This window comes from Polypterus senegalus, chromosome 17, assembly GCF_016835505.1.
Source record: "Polypterus senegalus isolate Bchr_013 chromosome 17, ASM1683550v1, whole genome shotgun sequence".
NCBI classification, from domain to species: domain Eukaryota; kingdom Metazoa; phylum Chordata; class Cladistia; order Polypteriformes; family Polypteridae; genus Polypterus; species Polypterus senegalus.
Genome location: NC_053170.1, coordinates 94,375,965 through 94,403,832, shown reverse-complemented (window position 1 = coordinate 94,403,832; position 27,868 = coordinate 94,375,965). Strand labels below are relative to the sequence as shown.

The 27,868-nt window shown below is 37.3% G+C and overlaps 1 protein-coding gene across 7 annotated transcripts in view; it reads left to right on the top strand.

The window, feature by feature from the left end:
• Positions 1–27,868, top strand: part of rbfox3a (RNA binding fox-1 homolog 3a) — a 976,802-nt gene that overhangs the window by 490,564 nt on the left and 458,370 nt on the right. For 5 of the 7 annotated variants that reach the window (XM_039740613.1, XM_039740614.1, XM_039740616.1 and 2 more), the window contains one exon: positions 20,318–20,438. The exons of 1 other annotated variant lie outside the window; for it this stretch is intronic. The gene's annotated coding sequence lies outside the window, so the exon portion shown is untranslated. Of the gene's footprint in view, positions 1–20,317; positions 20,439–27,868 lie in introns of those variants that run through there. One more of the 7 variants, XM_039740622.1, reaches the window with a different exon arrangement.

The window sequence follows — 27,868 nt, the reverse complement described above, 5'->3', positions numbered from 1 at the left end:
CAGATCTCAAACCAGTAGAACACTTTTGGGATTAGGTGGAACAGGAGGTTCATAGAATGAATGTGTGATGAAAAATGTGCAGAGACTGCATGGTGTCGTCAAGTCATGCACAGGCCCAGACCTGTAGTGAATGTTTACAGCATCTTATTGAATTGATGCCTCGGAGAATTCAAGCTGATCTGGATGCAAAAGCATTTCCTGCCCAGTACTTGATAGGTGTAGTGCGTATTTGCAGTGTGTATGGCACTAATTCAGTTTATTCTGTCCAGCTTCTCATCTTGCTTTTTCCATCACATGATAATGAATGTATGCTCACTGAGGAATTCCTAGGACCACTTTACTAATACTGGATTGAGGGCCCCTTTTGCTCTCAAAATAGCCACAATTTTTCATGACATGGATTCAACAAGATGTTGACAACATTTCTTTGAGATCCTGGTCCATGTTGACATGATTGCTTCATGCAGTTTCTGCTAATTTTTTTTTAGCTGCACATTCATGCTGCTAATCTTCTGTTCCACCACATCCCAAAGGTGTGTCATTTGGTTCTGTTCCAGCGACTGGGGCGGCCAATGAAAAACACTGAACTCATTGCCATGTTCCTGAAAACGGTTTAAAACAACTTGCTTTATGATAAGGTACATTGTCCTTCTGAAAGTAGCCTTTACAAGATAAAGAAAATGATTGAAGAACAAGATAGTTAGTTAATTGTGGTCAGCAATAACACTCAGATAGGGTGTGACATTCATACGATTAATGATTGCTATTAATGGGCCCAATGTTTGCCAAGAAAACTTTCCCCACACTGTTACACCACCACCAGCCTGGACTGTTGAAACATACTGTAGCAGGGTGGGTGTATGGATTCATGCTGTTAACACCACATTCTGATCCTGTCTTCTGTGTGCCTGATCAGACACTGAGATTCCATAGACCAGGCTTCATTTTTCCTGTCTGCAACTGTCTGGTTTTGGTGCAGCTTTCTTCTGCTCTTGGGTGACAGGAGTAGAACCCAGCATGATCCTCTGCTGTTGAGGCCCACCTGCCTCAGGGTTCGACGTGCTGTACATTCCTGTTCACCACAGTTGTAAAGAGAGGTTATCTGAGTTACTGTCATCTTAAACCAATCAGGTAATTCTCCTCTGATGTCTCTCATTAATGAGGCATTTCCATGTGCAGCACTGATGCTCAATGGATGTTTTTTTGTCTTTGCACCATTTTGAGTAAACCTCACAGACTGTTTGAAAATCCCAGGGGATTAGCAGTTATAGAAATGCTCAAACTATTCTGTCTTGCAGCAACAATTGTGCCATGGTCCTAATCAATGAGGTCACTTTCCTTCCCCTTAGTGTGATGTTTGATCTGGACAGTAACTGAAGCTCCTGGAATATATCTGTGTGATTCTTTTGGCATTGTGCTGCTGACACACAATTGGCTGATTAAACATTTGTATGGATGAGCACCCATGCCACTTGCACTTCAGATGAAGTCATCCACTTGAAACTAACATGTCCAAGCCTGGCCAGTATTTGAATTGGAGACCATTTAAGAAAAGCTTGAGTTGCTGCTGAAGACGTGTTGATGAGGCCAGCAGGGTGTGAATGTGGATGCCAATGCCTCAGTGCATGTTGGTGACACTGTGCTGTAAAAATGGTTCGGATGCAATGTAAAACTGAAGGTCCTGACTGTCTGTGGTCATACAGTAGATAAATCCTTGGGCATCCTTTGTAAAGAGTAGGGTGTATCCCAATGTCCAGGCTAAATCGCCCACCACAGCCTAGTCATTCTGACCCCGCTAATCATCCCCTGTCTCTAATTGGCTATCACTCTATCACCACTTCACCACCTAATAGCTGATGTGTGGTGAGCGCACTGGTGCAAAAATGGCTGCTGTCTCATCATCCATATGAATGCTACACATTAGTGGTGGTTGAATTGAGGGTAGTGCTGAATAAGAAACAAAGTGGTTTATTTTTAGAACGACAACTTCACCTGTTAGTGTGTTCTCCATTCTGATAAATACTTGTGTTTTTGTGTGTCTGTAATTAGTAAAATACTTTGGCCGTAACATGAACCTGACAGGGACCGTTTGGTCATAGGCCACTGTTCAGCAGGTAAACTGTTAGACATTCCCACAGGCATTTTTATAACAATATACAGGAGCGAAGGTACCAAGGTAATCATTTATCTCTGTTCACGTTTGTATATTTTGATTCCATCTGAGCTTTGATTGCAACAGGAGCAGTAAGAAAATTCTGAAGTTGTTTCCTTTGCAAAAAAAGACTAGCCTGGCAGTTTTATGAGTAAAGGGGTCTTTGTGGCAATAAATACTACAGCTTTAGTGTTTGACATTTTGGCAGCGTGTGTGTTATTGAGTTTTGAAGAGGTGGCTGACTTTGCTATGAGGGATGCAAGAGTTTTGCAACAATGATCATGTAAATCATTTTATTTTGGCAGGAGGCGTTCATCAAAAATGGATGGGGAAATATTTGGACTGTATTTGTTGGTATATATTCTCTCAAATAATGAAAGACAGGCCATCACTCAGTGAGGGCAGAGCATTTTATGAAAAACTCCATTGTTTGCACAGTATCTCCTTCATTCTTCTCACATCAAAGACATTGACTCGCCAGATTCAATTACAGGTTGCTCTGTCAGGAAGGATTCGTAAAGCAAGAGGTGTCAGGCACACGTGTGTACAGCTGTAGTCAGAAACGTCTATAGCCTGAGCTCATTCTTTATGTTTTTGTTATGGTACATGTTTTAAAGTCCTAAAGACAGAACCTCTGAATGCAGGTTGAATTTCTATTTTACTGGTGCCAAGGCACATTGCGATCACACGAGTCTCTCAATATCAGGTTTCCATTTGGGCATGATGTATGTCAGATTCATGTAGTCTTACTAGTCAACAAATACAATTATCTCAAATTATTAATTTTGACTATTATATATTGAATAGCTGAAGGCAATAGAATAAATAGCACTAGCTTCTAAGCAGGGCTGAGGGAAAAACAATGACCTCTACCTTTACACCACTTTTACATGGAAAAGAGATGAAAATCAGCACTGATCTGGAAGGAGACTGTCACCTACTAACAGGCCTACCAGTTCTTTTCAGAGTGTGTTGAATAGAGGCATGTAACACATAACATTGTCTGAGGTTTAGTCCTCTTTTCAGGTTCGTCAAATGTAAATTCTTGCTTATGAGAATTTTTAATAGCCCTCCTTGAAATATTTTGAAATCAACAAGATGTAACTTAAATAAAATTGTGTTTTGGGTCATTGTCCTGTTGCAGCACCCAAGATCGCTTCAGCTTGAGTTGACAAACAGATGGCCGGACATTCTCCTTCAGGATTTTTTGGTAGACAGTAGAATTCATGGTTCCATCTATCACAGCAAGCCTTCCAGGTCCTGAAGCAGCAAATCAACCCCAGACCATCACACTACCACCACCACCATATTTTACTGTTGGTATGATGTTCTTTTTCTGAAATGCTGTGTTCCTTTTACGCCAGATGTAACGGGACATTTGCCTTCCAAAAAGTTCAACTTTTGTCTCATCAGTCCACAAGGTATTTTCCCAAAAGTCTTGGCAATCATTGAGATGTTTCTTAGCAAAATTGAGACGAGCCCTAATGTTCTTTTTGCTTAACAGTGGTTTGCGTCTTGGAAATCTGCCATGCAGGCCGTTTTTGCCCAGTCTCTTTCTTATGGTCGTGAACACTGACCTTAATTGAGGCAAGTGAGGCCTGCAGTTCTTTAGACGTTGTCCTGGGGTCCTTTGTGACTTCTCGGATGCACCTGCCTGATTTTGTTTGAACAATTATTGCACACTTTCTGTAAATCCAATAAACTTCATTTCACTTCTCAAATATCACTGTGTGTGTCTCCTATATGATATATTTAACTGACATTTTATCGTAACAACCAACGATTTATACAGGAAAATAAGGACTATTAACAAGGTTGCCCAAACTTTTGCATCCCACTGTATATATAGATATAGATATGTATGTATTTACACACATTATCATCAAATTAATAATGGAGAATTCAAAACAGTTTGTGCTAGTGACGTAACTTTAGCTACTATGGATTATTCATGTCGGTGGGTGAGGGCATACACGAATGCTGGTCATATATTTGCTAACTTCAAGGTGGCAAGTAGCCGCTCTTCAGGGCTAACACTGACTCATATATTGGTTGACCGGCATGTGCTAGACCAGGTTTTCTTTTTCGCATTTCTTCATAGATTATACACTGTGTAATCAGCAGGTGAATCCAGTAGTGGGGGTGATTTGTTCTCTGTCTACGACACCGTGCCAGGAGGATTTTTAACACAATATTCAGGTCTAATAAAGCCAACTGGTCCATATTTTGTGAATTTTATGACGGATGAACCTCATACCCCACAGGTTAAAAACACACTGGACTGCCTGATAACTGCCTTCACAGAAGAAAACACAAAACTACAGTCTGGGCTGCAGGTTGGTGTTTACCAGAGGCAAACAAATGCAAATGTAACGTCATGCTGAATTCAATTAAGTGCCACTATAAAGCAGAGCTTAAAAGCCTGGGTTGCACCGAGCACAATAATTTAACCAAGATCTGCACGCCCATGTGGACAGGGCCTAACATTTGTGCAAAATCTGCCCTTAACAAGTTTGCCACTGTGTCCTTGTATTCTTGTTGCAGACTTTATTTTGGATGAACAATCTTCATTCACTGTATGAATTCCTTTGATTATTTTCAACACTTGAATCATGTTTTCATAAACTAAAAAGATTCTGCTTCTTCATCCATTCCTCCTAGCTCTCATACCTCTTAGCCCCAGAATCTTTCTAGTTGCACTCCTCTGGACTTTCTGTAGTGTTGCGAAGTCTTTTTTTTTCTAATTTGGAGACTAAACCTGAACATAGTCCTCCAAGTGAGGCCTCACTAATATGTAACATAACATTAGCATTACCTTTCCTGGCTTGTACGTCACACTTCGTGACATATAACCTATCATCCTATTAGCTTTATTGATTGCTTCTGTACACTGTCTTAATGTAGATAGTGATAGGTCCGCTATGACTCCTTGGTCGTTCTCATTCATTTTTCAGACCTCATTGTGTATTCAAATCTAACAATTTTATTTCCTATGTTTAAGATTTTACATTTGTTTACATTAAATTTCATCATCCACAAATCCCCCCAAGCCTGTATGATATTGAAGTCCCTCTATAACAGTTTAGCTTTATTCTACGTTATCTGCCCTTCCACCTGTTTGGTATCATCTGCAGACTTAACCGGCTTATTGATTATATTACTGTCCAAGTCATTTTTGTATTTTAAAAAGACCTACAGACCCAGCACAGATCTCTATGGAACATCACTTTTAACACCTAATTCTGAAAAAGTTCCTCACCGTTTCCATTTGCTTCCTGTGCTTGAGCCAATTTTGTGCCCACCAACAAATCTTGCCCTTCCACTTTGTTTAGTATTTATATGTAAAATGTGGACTTGGTAAAGTTTTGAATGCAGTCCAATATTGACTAGATACTCTCATAGCACCACGGCCAGAGGTTGTTCTTGTTATTGCACAATCTTCAGTCCTGTTAAGGAGGAAGACACAGAACATCTGCTCCCATGAGGTAATTCAGAAACTCCTGCTCTGTCATTAAGGTTTGGCATACTTTGTAGTACAGTATGGTTGTCACTTGACACCTAGACTATACTGTACACGTCTAGTGTAGAGACCATGGGAAATATTCTTTTAGTGGGCATCTGAAGAGATTAATAAAAGTTGTAAAAATAAAATCAGAAACTAAAGCGACACTGGCCATCTTTCATTAAATAGAGTGTGCTATTTATTCAGCATCTTTTCACTGAACACACTTACAAGTGAGGGCTTTTTATGTTCCTTAATTTTAAATACTCAACAGAAACTGCTTCTGTGCATAGTTGCTGAAGTAGGCTTTGTGCGCTTGCCAATTGAATTATTATTCTATTACAGCATTTGGTGTTCTGCGTTGTGTGTGCATTACAATTAATGCTCTTACATTATCTGTTACACTTTTATTAGCTGCACCAGATAGCTTACATCTGCACCACCTCAAGTCTTTATTTTTTTTTGTGAAAGATAAAAGGGATATCTTCATAGAGATTAATGGTGCAAATACTGTTAACTCTCATAATCTGAGCGTAAGGTATTAGGTTTTCTTCATAATATATTTTCCAGCTAATCTGAATGTAAAATATGAATTTGTGAGTACAGTTTTATTTAAATGCTGGTATCACTCAAGTAGAAATTGCTATTTTCTGAATAGATAAGGCCAAGGGAAAAATGGTGAATTCTTAAATGAATACATGGGAAGTTAACAAGATAATTAAATTGAATTGAAGAAAATGTTTTATAGAATATATACAGTATGTTTATTTCAAAACTCCTTCTCGATAGATTCATTATCTGTAACAAATGGTGGCTGTTCATAGCTGCTGTGAGGTCTACACCAAGCAGTACAGAAACCGAGGTTTTAGTCAAATCCAGCATGGTGTAGGATGGTGTTAGCATTTTCACCATTGGCTTTTAATAATTGACAACAAAAGAGCAGTTTTCTGGGTGTTCAGTGTCAGAGTTAAACTAATTGTTAGATATCAGAGGTGCTATGCAAGCTGACATAAAATAATTTTTTATTCAGTTTAATTGAAACAATTAACATCTTCATTAGACAAACCCAGTACACTGCACTATGTAAAAAATAACATACTAAGTAACAGCCAGCATGGGTTTATGAGAGGAAGATCTTGCCAAGCCAATCTTTTAGATTTTTTTGAACAAGCAACTGCATTGGTTGACAAAAGCAAAGCAAATTACATAATTTACTTAGACTTTCAAACGGCCTTTAATCCAGTCCTAGACCGAAGATAAAGTTTGAAGCTAGAAGCTGTAGGCATTAGAGGACACCTACAGAACTGGATCTCAGGTTGGATAAGAGTACCCCTAAGAGGACAGTGGGGGTAATAAGCTGAGTCCCTCAGGGGTCTCTCTTGGGACTGTGTCTGATTTCTGTTAATAAACTTGTGAAATTCACTGATGGTACTGAAATTGGAGAAATGGCAGACACTGAGTAGGCAGCAAAGACAAATCAAGAAGTCTTGGACAAGCTTTAAATCTTTGTGAAAACTTGGAAAATGGATTTAAATGTAGAAATGTGCAAAGTGCTACACATGGGCAAAAGGAGAATCAATTATAAATGCAAGATGGCAGACACTGAGCTACAGTAAGCAACCACTGAAAGGTTAGATGGATACATACGACAGTAACCTGGTCAGACCTACTAACATGTCGAATCCAAACTGCAACAAAAAACTGATGCCTGATGTATTACTTTATTATTTGTGTTTGGCCCCAGGAAATTGATTACTAAAATCTAGTGTTAAAGTCTTCCCTATAAAATAAAATCCATGCACACAGAATGCAGGCTTGGGACACAACTTGAGTATTTTATATTGGTTTGTCTATGTGAGCCAGATACTGGATTGTAACTACTTGGTTCTGCAGCAGTGTGACTGACGATAAATGCTTTCTATTGTGCTGTAAGGTAAAATGACAATGGGTTGAATTGAATTGAACTAACCTTCAACTTACACTGAACCTGACTGTGATTCAGCCAGGGATTATTGCAGGATCTGGTTCCCATCGAAACACAACTGTGTGACTTAGTTGTTTATGTGGCTAGTACTCATCACTCTGTTACGACAGACATACATACATCCGCTTGACTGCCTTTCAAATTGCATGACAAGTGACTAGCAGCAGAGAAATTAAACTACGTAGAATGCCCTGTTATGATTTTTGTAAGAATATATATATATATTTTTAAACACCTGATCTGATCAACTGTTTTTGAACTGTATAACTTTTATTTATAACAATCTTTTTACGAGACTTGTGTAGTGGTACTTAATAATAGGTGAAGAAAATATTCCTATCTTCTGTATAACTTTACACCCACTACCAGTCTCTGGCTAATGATAATGACCTATAAGGATACTAAAGGAACATACTATACTACTGTATACAAAATAAAGCTGAGAATATGAAGCAAGTTTTTTTTTTTTTTTCTTGTAGTTCTGAAGATCCTCCCAAACACCAGTGTATGCCAGCGGGCTGATATAGCACCATTGTTTGGCATGCAGTGCAAGTATAATTACCCAGAAGTCCACTTATTAGATTGTTGATTTCATTGTGTTGGGATATATGAGATATCTGTGACTTGAAATGTCAAAAGGAGGGAATGGCACAGCTACAGCAATCATCGCAAAAGGCATGATTGAAAGGGCATGGAAAGAAAAGCGAAGAGCATTTCTTTGGGATCTTCAGAGAAATGACTGGTGCTGAAATCGAGACTTATTAAGATAAGAGAAAAAAAATGTTTTCTTTATTTTCAAGCAGAACATACATGTATTTTTTAATATTTACTGGGCCAAACTTTGAGAAATCAATCAATTCTTTATATTTCCTCTGTGTTGTCTATTATTTATTCCTTAATAATAATAATATTATTGCAGGTTAAGGGCCTTACTCAAGGGCCCAACAGAGCAGAGTCCTTATTGGCACTTGCAGGATTTGAACCGGCAACCTTTCGATTACCAGTGCCTTCTTTTACTAGAGTTGCTCTACACAGTTTAACTGTTTTTCATATTAGCGCAAGACTTTAGTTTGTGTCTTGCTAGTACCTTTTAAAAATTCTGTTACGTGAATTTTGTAGATGGGGCAGCGGTCATTCCTCTAGTTCCCTTTTTGTGTTGGTTGTTCTGGTCAGTATCCCAGATAGTCCGTGCTCTTCTCCACAGCGAAAGGGAGGAACTCTTGTCAGCTTTTTCAGTCCATTACAAAGATTTGGGGGTATTAGATCTTTAGTTTTACGTATAGTCATTTGAAAAAGGATCGACTTTTTTTTTTTTTTCCCATATAAAGTATTTGGACATGTGAATATTTGTTCTTCATTTAAGCAGTATCTACAGATAAGGGTGAAATAAAAAAACATCATGTGACATTTACATTTTGTAGTCTATTATAAGTTGCAAATAAATGCAAATTACGCCTCTGGAAAAAGTGAGTGGACTCCTTAATGTGTTAACTTTAACTAAAATTACTGTTTAAAAATGGAGGTCATACCTTGATATGTCCACATATATTAAAAAATTGGGAGTGGTCTTTCTCATGTACTCAGATATGGGGATGAATATTTGAGGAGTAAACCGCAAGACAATGATTAGATGTTTCTATTATGTACATTAAAGAACCATCAGCCACAAATCTAAGTCAAATTAATAATATATTGAACAAGTATTATAAAAGTAAAGTTGAATAAATCGACCTCTGCAGCTGCATGAATAAATGGTAAAATACCAGTTCCAGTTTAGTGGAAATAGCCCAAAATTTGATAGAAATCTACGTTTTGTACCTAATACTTGTATGCAAAATTTAGTTGACCGAAGTGAAAGCGAACTCAAGTTATCGTGTTTACACACACACAGACATAATTCCAAGAAATGTTTTTTTTTGGACTCGGGGAGGTCTGAAACGTCGAAATTAATCAAACTGTTGAAATGGAATTTTTGGACAATTACAATATTTTTGCTATTCTTCGTATACGAGAAAGTAAACAAAAAAAAGCATTTCATGGAGTGTGCTTACTTTGTCACATGGCTATATGTAACACTCTACATTCCAGCTTGTTTCATAACCATTTGGATTTTAATGATGATAGTTGTCAGCGTATAGTATTAAGTCAGTGAAATAAATTGTGGATTACTTTTCTAAATTCTTATAACACAGTGATGAATGCAAGACATATTTATTTTTAATGTGACATCCTATGTTAGAGGTGACCTTCCTGGTATCATATACCTCTTTACTTTCTTTCTAAATATTAATGTTTTAGATTTCCTTTTTCAGTTTAAGAGCCTATGCAGTCCTCAGTAGATATCCTGTAGAAGGTTCAATCCATCAAACATATAAAATTGAATGTTTAGACTCAAAAAAACATCTGTGAAAGTTACATCTGCACAATCCACCCATGCAGTTCATTTCCTTTTTTGACTTGGGTACCATCAACGACTTCCCTGTCTGCCCAGGTGCAAAGCTGTAATTAGCTGTAGACTCTATTTCAGCTTTGCATAGGATTTCTTAACATTTTATACTGTATTCTTGCTACTGTACACTTAGATTTTAAAAATTGACACATCTAAAATAATAATGTGTCAAATTTTTACAATTGCAATGTTAAGGATTCAATAAAATGGATAAATACAAGAATGGAAGAGTGTATAAAATATTGTTGATCAAATGCATCAATCAGAAACACATTTGGTAGGCATACAGATGACTTTTGCAATACAGCGTGTTTTTGGAAATATGTTCTTTAATTTTCATGCCTGTTTAATCCAATTCAGAGTGTTGGAACCAACGCCTGTGCTGACAGCATTTGACACAAGGCAGGAGTCAACCCCATTGATTTGGCACCAGACCATCTAACTGGGCACTCATGATTATAATAAAGAAATCTGAAGTACCCAGACACATGCAGAATCAATTCACAGGCCTGGATTCAAATATGCAATATAACCCAAAGGGCAAGAATTTCACACTTTTTTTCTGAAATATATTAATATAGGCATATAATACATTTTATTAGTGTTTTCATTATAATACAAAGAAAAAGTAAATATTTTCAAAATCACCTTTAAGGTGTTTTGTCAAATTTTACTCATTCTCTAAACCTTTTTTTTCCATGATACTGGCAGTGAAATGCATTAGCTGTCCTAGTTGCAACAAATGCAAGGTAAGAAAATCCACTGGACTAGTCCTTTGCAATGAAATAAATATATTCTATCTACAATTTTTTTTTTACTTTAAACATAAAATAAAATAACCAAATAGAAGATAACAAATTGAATAAATAAGAGGAGCTACCCATCATGTTGTCTGAGTGTCTTATCCATACATTTTTAAGGTCATCAAGGGCACTGGCTTAAGTGCATTGTTTAGTACAGTGGGTTTTTTTTTTTATGTATGATAGTATGACTTCCATTATTATATGATGCTGAATGGACCAGTATCCACAAAACCATCAAGCACTTTGTCAGTATCACAGAACTAAGAAGTTTTAAGTATACAGCTCATACCAAAAACCAAGGCCTAAGTGGTACACTCGCCAAGTAAATTATTAGGACCACTATGCAATACTGTGTAAGGCCATCTTTTGTTTTAAAAGTAGCCTCAATTCTTAATGGCATGGATTTCACAAGATGATGACCTTTGCTTTCAACATGGTGCATTATCAGACTGGAAGTAGCTGTTAGAAGATGGGTAAATTGTTACCATGAAGGCATACACATGGTCGGCAACAATACTGAGGGGCTGTGGCATTCAAGTGGAGATTGATTGGCTTTAATTGGCCCAAAGTGTACTTAAGAATGTATTCCTTATACCCTTACACCAGTGGACTGTGAAAAAAGGGGAGTTTGAGTTCATGGGTTCATGCAGTTCTGGCACTGCCATCTGAGTGCCTGAGGAGAAACCGAGATTCAGGAGACCAGTACTTTTTTTGAGTTTTCAGTTACCCAGTTTTGGTGAACCTGTGCCCACTGCAGCCTCAGCATTCTGTGCTTGGCTGACCGTAGTGGAACCCAACATGGTCTTCTGCCGTTGTAGCCCATCTGACAATAAGGATCGACGTGTTCTACATTCTGAGATGCTTTTCTGCTCACCACAGTCGTACAGAGAGCTTATCTGCATTACCGTAGCTTTTCTGGGGGCTCAAAACAATCCAGTTATTCTACCCTGACCTCTCTCATCAACATGGTGCTTCTGTCCACTGAAGCAAACTGTAGAGACTGTTGTGTATGAAAGCCCCTGGAGATCTGCAGTTACAGAAATACTGAAACTGGCAACAACAATAATGCCACCATTGAGATCAATTTTTTTCTCCATTCTGGTGAACATTCACTGATGCTCCTAACTTGTTTCTGTATAATGTTATGCATTGTGCTGCTGCCACTTGATTGGCCAATTAGATGAATGCATGGATAAGCAGGTGTACAGGTGTTCCTAATGCTTTTTGGTAATGGTTTGTATTATGCCTTCTAACTGTACAAAAAGCAAGCTTTCCACCTTGCCAGAAAGAACTGTTTTATGCCAAGCGTGGAGAAATGGAAGTAATATATAATATAGATGATATTATTATTGATGTTACAATTCCTTTCACTGGATTACACTTTTGTCAAATACAGTCTCAGCCTATTTCTTTTTAAGAACATTTAAACCAAGCACCTTCAAGATTTCCTTGTTTTCCTTTGATCAACATGTCATGTCAACACTCCATTATCTTGTCTGCAAAGAAGAAATGCAATTGCAGAAAATCTGCTGATCTTTTTATCTCCTTTTTCCCCTCTCCATATTTGATAATATTTTCTATTATATAAGGAATATTATTTACTCAGTCGAATGAAGAAAAAGCCTGTAATTCCTCTGAGGGACTCCTACTATTGTGATGGATCACAGAAGTGAAACTTGTCTACTTGAATAACTTCAACATAACCCCTTTAACAGAATTGCAGCTTTAAAATGATTGCCTACACTGAGCGCTTCATATTTTTATAGTAATCGTATGAGTGTGCAAATGACAGGACTGATGTTCTCATTTTGTCACAGATGTATTCTGATTACGTTTCTGACTTCAGTGTGTCTAATGCTGATACCCCTTCTTCACGACTTGACAGCTGATGAACCATCTTCTTAAATTCTTACTTTCTGTGAAAATTAAAGTACGGTTATTATTTTTCTTTGTCCAACATCTCCAGGTTTCACATGCTTTTTTGTACTAACTGCTCTACTGCTGTTCAGAATGGAGAAGTATGATGGGAAATTTCAGGCCTGAAGGAAGTCATTGAAATGGAGAGCACTGCTGTTTTGTGTCGGGAGTTGTGAAGTGTGCACTTATCACAGCTCCAGGCCACCATGTTGTTTTAAGTGTTGTGTAGCTCTCTTTCTCTAACCCCCTACTTTATTTCTCCCAAGAGGCACAAGATAAAAAAGGTACCGTGCAACTTTAATAATGTGCTGCAGAATAAACTAACCATTCTTCTGTAATGCAGCTAGGCAGTCTTTTTAAACTCTGCCACCCCCAAATAAGACCCCCAGCACTGCCACCTCCATGTCTTGTTCTGAAGTCTGAATTAATAAAACTGCTATTGCTCCTTATTGCACTGTGACAAAAAGTGCAAACTCCTTAGAAAGCAGCTGGGAGTGAAACTCGTGTCGTAGATCCATAGTGTGGCTCAGTCTCTCTAGTTCCTTCGGCTCTGCTCCCTCTCTGTCTTCTGAATAAAGAGAATGTTACCAAGGAAGTGTAGCAAGCACTGAAATCCCATTTTTCAAGTAATGGGCGTCTGTTACAAAGTCAGATATTACAATCTAAACTTGTAGGCTACCATTCTGAATTTCATTGTGCTGTGGTATCTTTACCATGTTGTTACCAACAGAAATACATTTAACATTTTGGAAAAGAGGTTAAAAGTTATTTCCCCACTGAAAAGGAGAGAAGGTGAAAAGTCACAACATTTCGGGCTGTGTATCCTTCAAAAGGTGTGCAACTGAATAGGAAAGAGCAGGTAACGTAGGATGGGAGCAAAGCCAGGGCAGATGAAAGAAAAAAGGTGAGAGTAGCTGAGAAAAAGCTGTCATTAGACAAGATGAAGGGCGAGATCAGCAAGTTGGTCAGTCATTAAGACCTGGAGAAATACGAGATCCCAGGCTGAGAACAAGTGAAGTGTAGGAGTGATCTGCAGTCGGCTTTGTAAGGTCTCCAAAGTGCTCCTTGAAGCTGCTTATGACTTGTTTCCCTGCTTCACCAACGTAGATGGCCTTGACACGTCCTACAAGAAGTGCAGTCAATACGATTTTGAGACTGTTTAATATTGTATTATAAAAGCTAAATTATGTTACAATATCCTTCAAGGATAGATTATGTGATCTCGCAGTGTACTGAAGTGTATTATAAAATATGCAAATGACTCCATTTTTGTGCATTGCAATATATTTTCCAAAATGTAGTTCTCAATATATTTTAAAATCCCTAGAATAATATATTGCAGTTTACTTTTAAATAAAATTCTCTAAATTCTTTTTATAATATACTTTATATTGTATTTTAGATAATACAGATGTTTTAATATATCTTTGTCATTTTTGTATACTATGCTATATTTTAAGAATATAACATGACATTAAAAATGTTATACGATAATTACCCCCCAGGTGTTTCTGAGATCACACTATGACCCAGCACAAATCCTAACCCCAGTGTAGTAAATAGTAAGGCCATAACCCACAATGTTTTGTCATCACCATGGGACTTGATGTCTAAATGATAACTAGAAGTTCGTAATTTCAAATAAATTGCATCTGATATAAAATAAGTTTGCTCAAATTAGCAAGCACACAATGGGGCGACAAGAAAACGAAACCAAAATGTAGCCTTAGGCTGCTGTTTAGTGGCCCTCGAGATTTGTCAGGATTCAGGGTTTACAGCTCGTGGACTGGAAGGTCTGGGGTCTGTTCCCCACAGTGGGTGTCTTTGCAGAACTATGGGTGGAAAAGGAGACAGAAGGGTCAGAGATTGTGGTCCTTGGTGTCCCAGAAGATGACCTTCTGATGCACATGTGTGATGGACTATACAGTATGTATGGTTAATGTACAGCACTGTGGTCAACATTTGCTGTGTTGAAATGTGCTTTTTAAATAAAATATTTATTAGTTGATGGATTAATAAGCCAACTGTAAGAACCAGAAGACACACCAAATAAAGTAAAATGTATGTATGAAATTTTTAGATATGATGAACTGGTAGAGCCACTTGGAAAGTACAAAGGTTGTCAGCTTTTTTTTATGACGGTGATGAGGATTAAAGCCATTTAGCTGTCACAGATCTGGTTGTTACATCATAGACTTGTTAAAGGTTGCCAAGCGGAATGCAGACAGCCTGTAATTGTCATTGAAAGTTTACATGTGTATTGTTTACACAGTCCTGACCAGATAAATGCCATTTGGAGGAGGCTGGGGGAGTGAGAGTGGTGTGCTGTCGTGTGGTGGTGGGCTTCATGAATAATCCCCCCCCACCACCATTTTTTGTGCGAGGCTAGTAAGCAGCACCTGTAGTCTTTAGAGGACTATATCAAGCTGCAAATGCATGCGCAATCAGCACTGTAATTCTGACTAGACTGCAAATCATTGTTGCTTGACAGCTGTTTTTGTCAATCCTAATCTTTATTCAAGATTATATTATGTAAATTACTGAGATATTTGTATCCTTTCCCTGTTAATACATACTGTTGGGCTGATTATCTCAAGCCACTTCACACAGCTCTATTTTAATATTTCCAGCAAGCTGTTAACTGAAATACTTGCATTCAAATTCAGTCCATCATTTTTTCATGTGTCTGTTTTACTATTTCTGTTATACTTACAGAAGTACCAAATAATAAACGTGACACAGTTCACAGATAACTTCACAGTAATGGAATTGCTTATTTAGTTGGTAAGGGCTTTCCATTTTTACACTGTCTGGAACTCCTGAAAGCTGGCTATGTATGTTCTCAGACTCGGGAATATATACTTTTTATATTTCATTGTATTTTGAGAAAGCTTTTGAATTACTTAACGTGAGAACAATATTAGAAGAGCTAAAATTAAGTAGAGGAAGCACATGTTGGCAATAGATGTTGAGAGCTGCTTTGGTAGTTTACTCAATTTCTGCTGTTTTCTGTGTTACCTACTGCATTTGGTCAGCCATTATTTCTAAAGCCTCTAATTGTTTTTTTAAGCATGCTAATATACTGCAGTCTTGCCATGCGGGCTTAGTTGTTTTTGTTGTTCATCTTCAAAATTCTACTTCTCATCTATTACATGTCATTTATTATTTACCTTAGTGCCAAATATAAGCATATTTCTTTAATGAAATATAGGTTTGTAATAATGACATTTTATGTGTTATCTTTATGTTCCACACACTATACATTATATATTCTGTTGTGAGAAAATGTTATATGTCCTAAATAAATTAATTCTATGCAAAACCTTTATGTACCATGTTTTATACTGTTTGTCAAGAATTGGAAATCAATTTAAAATAATTGCCCTTTATGTACATTGTTTTTTAATTATTTGGATTTCATCCTTCTACTATAATTACATTTTATGTGCTATCTTTATATACCATGTATTGTACATTATGTGCAATTACTAGGTAATCAGCCATCTTTATGTACCATGTACTTAACATTGCCCGTTATATAAATTAAATCTTATACATTCAAAAGTAATTGCATTTTATGTGTCATATTTATGTACCGTGTACAGTATGTAATTACTCTTAAATCTAATACTTGTGGAATTAACACACTTTTATTTCTTGTGTGCTGCAGAGAGTAAGCAAATCACATTATTGGGTGACATACAGCTCTTATAGAAACCATATGCAATTTATAGAATTATGCATATTGTATCAGTAATGTGTGTGTGTGTGTGTATATATATATATATATATATGTGTTCATATATATGTTTGTGTGTGTGTGTCGTTCTCTTTACTTTGACTTACATTTCTCTTTTTTGTTCCCACTTTCAGCAGTGCTATTTAAGCTCCAGAGACAAACCAATATCCTCTGCTTAAAATAAACAAAAAAAAAAAACTTGATTCAGAATGTTGTGTAAAGAGACAAAACCACAAACATCACATAACGTTTATATACTGTACATTTGTATGTGTCTGGATATGGTTTTAAATGAGAAACATGAAGATCAATGACAGCATAAATTGTGCCTAATAATATCCTTTTCCAGTCTTCCCTTAATCTTCTTTGTGTTCACTGATCTAATTCAGCAGTTTTACTAAATGGAATATTGTTGGCCTGATTTAGTAGGGCAAGGTCCATTAATTAATATTTATGTAGCTCTTTTAAAATGATATCACCAGAAAGGGATCAAGGAAACCCAATCCCTTGCTTTTATAGTACAGTCCTGGGAGATATCATTGCCAGGAGCAGCGTAAGATTAATTTAAGCTGTTATGTTAGTCTCCTACCCAATCACTTTATTACCATTACTCTGTAATGAAGAGATACAGGTATTAGCCAATTTAAATAAGATGGGGCAATCTGATTAGCTGCAAAGAAGAAGGTGAAGAAGCACTTTAGCATTAATATAGAAAACACCAAAGTGACAGGAGCAAGGGTTCTTTCTAATCAAGCAGTTCATTACCACCCTGTAAGGGCCGATGGGAATTTACCCCAAAGAAGCTTTTAATGAATGATATTACAAATTGAAAAATCCAAGTATTATAAGGGTATTTTGCAGTCATTTCTTCAAATTGCAGGTGGTACAGGGGTGCACTGGTTGAATCTCAGCACAGAATCATGATTTTTAATATCGGTCTGCTTTATTGAAGTGTTTTAGTTTCTAACCACACTGGATGCTTCACATTTATGCACTCACTGAGAAATTCTTCGAACCACTACCTTTTGCTCTTGAACACCCTCAGTTCTTCATAGGGTTCATCCCACAACACGCTGGGCACATTGCTTTCAGTTTCCAGGCTACGTTGACATGATTGCATCTCACAGTTTTTACAGATTTGTCTGCTGCGCATGGTGACTGAGATGACCACTAAAGAACACTGAACACATTGCCATGTTCTTAAAACCAGTCTGAGATGACATTGTCTTTGTGACATGGTGGCCAATGATAAATTGTGGCCATGAAGGAATACACGTGGTCAGCAACAGTACTGTAATAGGCTGTGGCATTCAAGCAATAACTGTTTGGTATTAATGGGCCCAAAATGTGTCAAGAGGATATTCCACACACCTTTACACTCCAGCAGCAGCCTGGAATGTTAACATAAAGCAGGTTGGGGGCATGGATTCATGCTGTTGGTACCAAATTTTAATTCTGTCCAGACTGTGTACTTTCAGTCTTCATCCAGTTTTGGTGAGCCTGTTCCCACTGCAGACTCAACTGTTTGTTGTCGGCTGACAGGGGTGAAATGTGATGCGGTCGTTTGCTGTTGTAGCCCATCCAACTTTAAGGATCAATTTGTTGTGCATTCTGAGATGCTTTTCTGTTCCCCACAGTTGTATAGAGAGGTTGTCTGAGTTACCGTAGCCTTTCTGTCAGCTTGAATCAGCCAGGCCATTCTCTCATCAAGAAGGCATTGCTGTTAACTGAATTTGTTTTTTGCGCCATTTTGAATTAACTTAGGAAACTATATTGTGTGAAAATCCCAGGAGATAAACAATTGCAGAAGTACTCAAAGCAGCCTGTCTGGTACCAACAATCATGACACAGTCAAAATCACTGTGATCACATTTTCCCCTCTGTTTTGATATCTGATGTGAACATTAACTGAAGCTCCTGACCTGTACCTACATGAGCAGATGATTATCTGATTAGATAATTGCATGGATGAACCGATCTACAGTTTTTCCTAATGATTTTCTCAGTGAATTATTATCTTTCAAGCTGCTGGTTCATTCTGGGTAAATGAAGTTTACAGACTGGTCATACCTTATTGGCATGGAAAAAATATAAAGACTAAACTGCTAGTCATCCCAATTGCGTACAGTGGGAATAAAACTAATGGTAACAGTAAATCAGAGTAGGATTACATAGGAAAACCTTTCCACTCCTTATTATCTTATTGCTTTCAACTTGTGACATTTTTAGGAAAGCACCATGATAGTAAGGGCTGCTCCATTGACTCACCGCTGGAGTGCCTTCTGAATGGGCTTTTTAATGCTCCCACTGTCCACAGATACACCTTCAGATAGGCTGGCTGAGAATGTAAAGTGTATGAGGAGTAACTGATTGTCAGCCTTTTTTTTTTTTTTTATAGGGTGTATAACTTTAACGCCCTGCCGCAGCTGCTGCTTCTCTCCTGTCATTTTAGCTTTACAGTGGAGTAAAGTTTTCCTGTGTATGACACAGTAAGGCTATGTCCACATTAGCATCTTCACGTTTTAAGAAAATATCTTCATCAACTCTTAACACAATCAAAAAGGCATATGGCGTAAATGTTAGGCTATACGAGCATTTATGCATTGGCGGAAATATCCTTGAAGGATGTTAATGCTACCGGCCATAAGATTTACTATAATCTGAAAACTGTGGTGACTGCTATATCATTCATGTTTTGCACACATATGCCACTCTGTTTTTCTTTAAAAGCTGCCTTTTTTTTAACAAAAAGCATCTCTGTCCACATTAACACGACTGAGAACGCATATGACGTTGACAGTCACCTGCTCTGGGCATGTGCGCATCGGCACGAAAATCCTTGAAGGGATGGTAACGCCACTGGCCACAGGATTTACTGTAATCTGAAGACTGTACTAGAAAAGTGGAAAATGAATGGCCGTTTACACATGTATGCAGCATTCAAACTGTACAACATGCTATTGAGATGCACAACACAACAAGCCCCATATCAACCTGTCTGTGTCCGGTGTGTTGGAATGTGGTTTTCTTCCATGAAGGGTGACCAGTCGGAGAATGAGACATTGTAATGAGCAGGATCAAATCCGGGAGAGGACACACATAGCATGCATGCACAAATCAGTGTGCAATTTTTTTAAAGTCTTAATTTTCACCCTTTAAAAATTACAACACTGAGCCGTCATTTCCTGAAGTATATGGCTCTGGATAGAGTTTGCAAAAAACTCGAAAACATAGTAGTGTAGACGTAGCCCAATTTTGGGGAAGAATGACATTATTGAAAGAATATGAAAATTGAGCTCTGTGGTATTTGAAACATTTTTGGAATTCTCTTCCTTTTTGGAGAAATGGAAAAGTAATCATCTGGTAACCAGTGACTTGACACCTTAACTCCATTCACTTTTAGCCTTCTGCACTTCGCAAATGCTTGCACTGCGTTTACGTTTGTCAGTTTAGTGAGGATGTTGTTTTGTATTCATAAATCTGTAAGTGGTCAGATTATGCAGAAGAGTGAATAACCGCCTTGACCTTTTAAGTTGTACCTTCATCCAGGATGTTTGCAGTCTTCTCTCTGTTTCTCTGTAAATAGTTATCTTGCACTTTAGCCCCTTATGTGATTTTCCTCTGCACCACATTCTGATGTGCTCTGTAAATTTTCTTATGATGCAAAATATTGTGAAACGTATATAAAGTAAAATTTGAGTGATTTACTATTTCATGTCAGCAATGAATTTCAAAATATCAGTTCCTAACATCAATCATGTATTTTTTTAGGTTTAATTTTAATCCCAGGAAAGACTTCACAAAATCCGAACATTTCCTCATTTTTAACTTCCCATCTTCAGGGCTGGCTTATTACTGTTGGGTTTTTGAGGTGGCACGCTCCGGAGGACTGGTAAGCACCTTGTTCAAGGCCTTTAATTATGACTTTTAAATGTTTATGGAAGGTTTAGGGATCATTAAACATTGTCAGATATGTTTTTGTGAACATCTGTGTGATTTTTTTTTTTCTTTTCTTGAATAATGATACTTTCAGAAACAAAGCTCTATTTGAAAAGGCAGAAATTCTATTCTAATTGCATATCAACTGCTGCTTTTTTATTTTCAGTTTGTAAATCACACAGTAACATTAATAGTGGGTTATTCACAGCCATTCCATTTTAGTGACATTATTTTTGTTATTCTTGCATCTTTTCACATATTCAGCTAGTAGCTGTAAATATTAGCAGTTGGGTTGGTGGGTGCTTATAATTCAGTTGGTGACCTGTAAATAAATAAGAAGATGGCACATAGTTCAAGAGCAACACAAAGACTTGAGTAGCAGCTTTATGTCTTGAATGCGGGAGGACAGAACAAAGCATACCGAGTTGCTGCCTTATATTTTATTTAGGATTCATGTATTTCTGTTTATGAAAAATAAAGATGTTCAGATTACATTTGGGCAATATTTTCATAACAGATTGACATGCAAACAATGAGAGATGTTTTAACAGCAAAAAAGTCAGCTGCTAATACTGTCATTTTAAGATTTATGCTGGCATATTAATATTATTACTATCATTATTACGCTTGTCAAAAAATACGCAAGGCAGTATTCAAAACGCTTCTGTAACAGGCACTTTATGAAATAAGTTCGGTATGACCAGTGTAACAAAATAGGAAAGAATTAAAAACAAAGAGTACCTTTTATTGAGGGTGATTTTGAACCGTGGATAAGAAAAGAGCACTTGCGCTGCTATGAAATAAACAAAAAGAGCTCTGCCATTGTTGGGTCTCTATAGTGGACTTTCAGAAAGGGCAGAACTTTAGTGGGTAAGACGAGTATGATATCATTCATGCTATGGTCAACGTCCTTCTGAATTGTAGGTGTAAAAGGAGAGGTTGTTATCGACAGTGCCGCATCTTGACTTGGCGTGGTATTACTTACCTTGTTGGAGCCCTGAAGATGCCACCTAAGTGCTCATGTGTGTCACCAGATAATTCAGGACTGTGCCCATAGCACCTAACAAGTCTCTCTTTGCACTTTGCCTATCATTGGTGCACCCACTAAATGTTGGAGCCTACAGAAAAGTAAAAATGACGACTCGGCAAAACTCAGAGAATGATCATAATAAAAACCTGCTGATACTAACCTGTGGAAAACATTTTCAGTGTTGTTGGCAAGACACCTCAGAGAGGCAATCTTAATGATATGAAATTTCAGGATGTAATAATAATTCAGTACAATAAAAAGTAAAACTATATGGGGAAAAATATTTATAAAAATGACTGATTATTGTATTTTATGGTTTGAGACATATACCATTGCTGTAATTATTTAAAGAATTAAGCAATATATGCAAAAATTGCAATAATAATTTCATGTTCAGAATTGCATTTAATTTACCTTACAATTTTTCATATATCTTACTATGTGAATGGTACATTGAAACTTTTACTCTTATTAGGGTATCAGCCGTGTCACCCCTTTTAATGTAATGATAAAATAAAACAGAAACAGAGCCGCAGGCACAAACAAAATTGTCTCTCTCAACCATCTTTTCTTTAAATGTTTCTTGGATTTGGGGTGTCCCCTCAGTGTGCTCAGGTCTGAATGAACACCAGCCTTCTGCTCAGGTGCTTGATGTTCTTGGGTACACACATTATATGTATGTGTGTATATACTGTATATAATATATACACACACACAGGGTGAGTCAAAATTCTAACACTAATGGATTATTTTTCTCTCAACCACACCTTTCCAGGTCGATGGATAGTTCATTGTGGACCATTGCCATGGCATCCTCAATCCCCCTGATTTGACACCCTGTGATTTCAGGTTATGGGGTATGGTGAAGGAGCGCGTGTATAGCAGGAAAGTTATCAATGATCTGAAAGACAGAATATAGACTGTGGCATCATCTATTCCCTGCAAAATGTGTGTCCGGGCTTTAATTGATGAGTTCATTTATGAACTGACCTCAACTCTGCTATCCAACGATGAGAATTTGATATTAAATTATCAGGATGGGATTGAAATATCTTGGCTGTTAAATAGTCAAATTACCTTGATGGACTGAATGGTCTCCTCATTTTTCAAACTTCTTATGTTCTTATGATAGGGAGAGAGTATGTTCCCCTTTCGTAACGTCCATCTCAGACTCCTTTAATCCAGATATTTAATGAGAAATAGATCAGTGTAGGGTTGATTTCTTTGATCCTCCAGTGGATAAAGCTGATTTTCTAAATGGATGGATAAATGCATGATTGTTTACTTTTTGTTGATTTTTTTTTTGCTCCCCAGTTATACTTTCTTTGTTATGGATTGTATATTTTACATATTTTTCCGGCCTCTCTTTGTGTCAGGTTCTTTTTGGCAGGCCACGTTTTACATTAATTCTATAAAATGCCCCACTTATGGATAAAGTGGTTTCTTTCAATCCCTTAGCTTAGCCTAGTGCTTTGAAATTGGACATGGCTATGAAATTGCTAATGAATGCAACACACAAACAGCACACAAACTCTAATGTGAGTTGTTGTCATAAGAATGTTAAGTTCTCTGGAGGGTGTTAGTATTATTTTACTGGCATATTCTACCGAATAATACAACTAATTATTTTTTTAATTGCCATTACTCAGATTCAATATGTATAATTTTAAAATTTATTTTTAGATTGAAAGCTTGTTTTATTAAGCTCTGGGATATTTGCTACCAATGCAACAGAGCCAACAGTTGTTTGTCTTTCTTTCAAATACAAAAGCATCAGAGCAAGTGAGCTTAGGGTATTACATGGGCACTATATACCCAAACAGTGCCATTGAATTTTGCATTACACAAATAAAAATGAGATGATTCATTTATGAAGGCACCTGTGAGGTAGAGAAATATGTTTCTGTATGCCTTCCCCTTTGGAAAGCATGTGGAATGCGGCTTCAAACAAAATAAATCCTGTTTGATTTCAACTAAGTGACATATTTTAGCAACTGGGATGCTCCAGTGTGTGCAGTTCTGTGTTTATGCTGGCAAACTCGAATTGTTAGTGAAAGGCAAAGAACTCAAGTTGGTGTGCATGAACATGAAACAGCATCAGAAATGATACATACTGTGTGCTTTAAATTATGTCATACATATTACTCCAGCCTCAACAGTGTTGCTGAGCGAGAAATTCAGCTTTATTTCATTGTGTTAAAAGTAATTCTGACTGGTAATGATTAATATTTTTTTCAGTGTTCAGCTTGATTGATTTCTCCATGTAAGGTCATATATCCACCTAACTTTTGTGGAATACAGAATAATGAACTCAGTTTGCAATACCAATCAGCCAAGGGTTTGGTCAGTCATGGATTTAATGGCACCATTTTACAACAAAAATTAGCTTTCATTATTTATTTTATTTGCTATCGTTCTATATAGACCATGTTTAAACACCAAATAAAAATATTACAATATGAACAGAAGCAAATGTACGTATATAGATCACGTCATAGCAGCATTATTTAAAACCTTTTTACCAACCAAATATGAAATTTGAATATATTATGCCTTTTACACCAAGAGTACTACGTAGACAATTTCATTTTTTTCTGTAGTGTTATTTATACCAAGGACTATCAAAATAAACTTTAATCTTCTATAAATTGTATTGCCAAGCCAAGGAATTTCTCATGCTGTTATGTCCATACATATAACACGGTAACTGCAATTAAACAATAGAGAATACACTATACATAACACCATTATATGTGTAGTTGTGAAAAACATATTAAACAAAATAGTAAGAAGTTTATTAAGTATTAATTACACTAATATAGCGCTTTTCTGACCTACTTGAAGCACTTTACCTAGCCAGCAGGGAGCCACTTCATCTGTCACCAATGTGTAGCATCCACCTGTATGATGCAAAGGCAGCCATTCTTATGCCGGGGAGCTCAGCACAAATTAGCTATTATGGGGTGAAAGGGTGAGAGAGCTAGCCATTAAGGGACAGGGGATGATTAGGGGGCCAGAATGAATAGGATCATGGTGGGAATTTGACATCAGGATACACCCTTCATGAAAGATGCTGAGGGATCTTTTATGACCATAGAGAGTTAGGATCTCAGCTTTATGTCGCATCCAAAAATATTAGTGCCAACACAAATATTTAAAACAATACAGTAAAGTAGAATAGCATTTTTGCACAGTAGTATATTAAGTAAGTCCTGATAAAATGAACATAATTTAGATTGGATGGAGGAGTTTAGAAATCGGGGAAAGACAGAGATCACCCAGAGACTGTTTCACCATGGTGACTGCAGTAGGAAAAAAAGTGTTTATGGATGTAATAGTTCTGGCCTTTGGTGACTGCTAATGTTTCCTCGATGGTCATGACTGAAAGTGATGGTTGCCTCAGTAAATGTAGTATTTAATTTTATTTTTTCAGCATATTTCCTGGCCCGTGATGAATACAGAGCATCAGTGGGGTACAGTTTTATGGACTATGGTCTTTTCTGCTGCCTGAATGACACACTGCAGTGTTTCTAGTGAGCAGATACAACTGCCATACCAGACTGTTGCAGAGAAAGTGAAGATGCTTTTATAACAGCTCTATAAAACCATACCAGCACTGATTGGGAAAGATTAACCTTTCATTTTAAATCAAATTCCAAAATCAGAATGTAAAATGAGCAACAGCAAACCTCAATAAACAAATTGCCTTTTACTTTAAACCTTGCCAATGCATCATTTCAGTTTTCACATTTGTACAACTGGTGCCCGGTGAGAGGTGTTACTTGCTCAGATTTGTACAAAAAGTACATTTCAGTGACTGACCCTTGGCACCCAAGGTTTTCAGCTATTGCGCTTCACTCATTAAAGGGATGGTGTTGCATGAGATACATGTCAGCTGCACCAGTGCTTGTGAAACCTCTCAGTGTAAGCCAGTGTTAAAGCTGTTAATGTCAGCTTAGGGTATGTTGGTTTTTCTTTGCTTACAGATATGCTATGTACATTAGTTAAAAGAAACTTGGGCAGCAGATGGACATAAACAACCTTCTTGTTTTGTGAAGATGGCTAATAGGGACTGAACTAATGGATTCATTTATGAAGAGATCTAGTTGGAATCCAAAGTAAGCTTTAAATTACATAACTAGCTTATATCACCAGTTTATCCATATGGTAATATTTGCTTTCCTCTTGCAAAAGCCATAACTCCATGTGACTCATGGCTGTGACATCTTTGTGAATTACATGAGATATACCCTACCTATCCTGTTCTTATTTCTAACTTCTCATGACTCAGACTACCTATGATAAGATATTAGTAGCTGCTCACCTGTGCTTGACGACAGTTTTGCTGATTAGAGACATGTCTGAAATGTGGACATGTGTGGCTAGGTAAAGTGTGTGGAAAGGATCTTCATCACAGTAGGGTATTGGGTAGCATCTTTACTGAACAAGTTGCCTCAAATTGGTGAAAATGAATTATGGATTCATTTTTAATTTGGATGGAACTCTGAAGTACAGTATGCCAGAAAATAAACAATAATAAGCAATGAATGCTGGGGTCATTGTTTTGTTTGAAAGGAAAAAGCGGAAAAGCATAGAGTGAGAGTGAGTGAGAGGCTAAGTGTAAGGCAGTGCTGCTTTTCTGATCCAATTTGGCATGACTCATGGTGCTTGCAGCAGTACTGAAAAAAATCAAAGTTCCAGTGACAGGGCTGAAATTTATTGGATAAACAAACCTGGATGGCAATTAAACATATAAAGGGGAAATTTAAACCCAGAGGATGGGAAATTGTTCTACTCTGTCTGTTGCAGTAAAGGAAAGGGGATGGGAAGCAGAAAGTGGGAATTCCAGCCAAGACGTCATTTAAAAAAGACAGGAGTGGGTGACTCGAATAATTCAAAAATTGAAAAGACCTAAGTTAGACGTTCATTGTCTTTGTATTGGGGCGGACAAAACTAGCAAGTGCACTGGCCACCACTGCTCAGACTGCTTCTTGGTTTATAATGCATTTTATAATACAATTACAGTGTGTTTCTTTATTTTTGGAAGAACCTTATCACTATCTGGATAATGGCACAGAAACTGCTCACATTTAAGCCCAGTAAATAACTTGGGAGGGAGGTGGCCTTGAAACTACAGCTTCCCTCTGTCACTCTAACCACTTCATTGTGTAAAACGACTATTGATAATACAAGATGCTGCAGGTCATAGGGCTAATGGAGTGCTTCTTAAGTTACATTGGGACACACCAGGCTCCTTTGTCTCTTCACAATGATCGCATCTCAGTTTAGTTCTTGTCTTGGTTGCCTTTTCCATGGGTTTTGGTGTTCATGTTGGTTACCTTGGCTTCCTAGCAGCCTCCAGAAATGTTCTGTCGGGTTGATTAGCTGTTTTCAGTATTGGTTCAATGTGATTGTGTGTCTGATGAGATGATGAATATGTACCAATATCAGCTTTCTGTGTATGATAGATGCACACATACAGCATGTACCAGACAGAGCAAGGAAAAACCAACAAGACATATATCTGAATTGGTACGACAGGTACTTGCATATTAGAGTCCTCCCATCTTAGTCAAGGAGATGATTTCATGGGAGGTACTTTAGTGAAGTGTTTAAAACTTTTCAAGTCTGCTTGTATTGCATCAAATGCTTTAATATTGTGTGCTGGATGAAAGAATGGCAGACAGTTTGTTTCTAGAGTACAAGTCACCTGCGACAGTGGGAGTGTTTCTACAGGAGACTCTTTTCAGAAATAACCTTCATTTACTGACTGATGACCTAGGCCATTTTAACTGCTTGCTTCAGAGCTTTGCACTCTGTCACAGCACAGTTGCCATGCTAAATTGTGGTGCAGCTAGTCTCTACTGTGTGCATCAGTTAGATCAAGTCAAGTTTATTGTCATGTGTATATAGTATAATAAAATTTATACTGGCTTGTCTACTTAAAACAATTGTCAAAATATAACAAAATCAAAAGCATTCTTAGCGTGTAACATATACATACAGTTACTGAGCAAATTATTAGGATAACCTGTTCCAATACTGTCAGCCAAGAACAGAAAGCTGAATAACTGGTGTTTTCCAAGAAACTACAATGACTAATAAGTAATTTTTGTAAAGATACAAGGACAAAGGAGCTCCATCCTCCTCTAAAGCTGGTTCCACAATGAGAGCTTACTTGCAAGAGATGTGGGATTTACATATGGTGGCAAGCAGAAGAGGTGGGCTTGCTGTACCGATACCGAAAGTGACATCAGTTGACCTCTGGTGGCATTTCCTCCATTCTAGAGGAAATGGAAACTGCATAAATTCTGGTGCATCATTTTTCTGACACTTTTAAAAAATTTAACCTT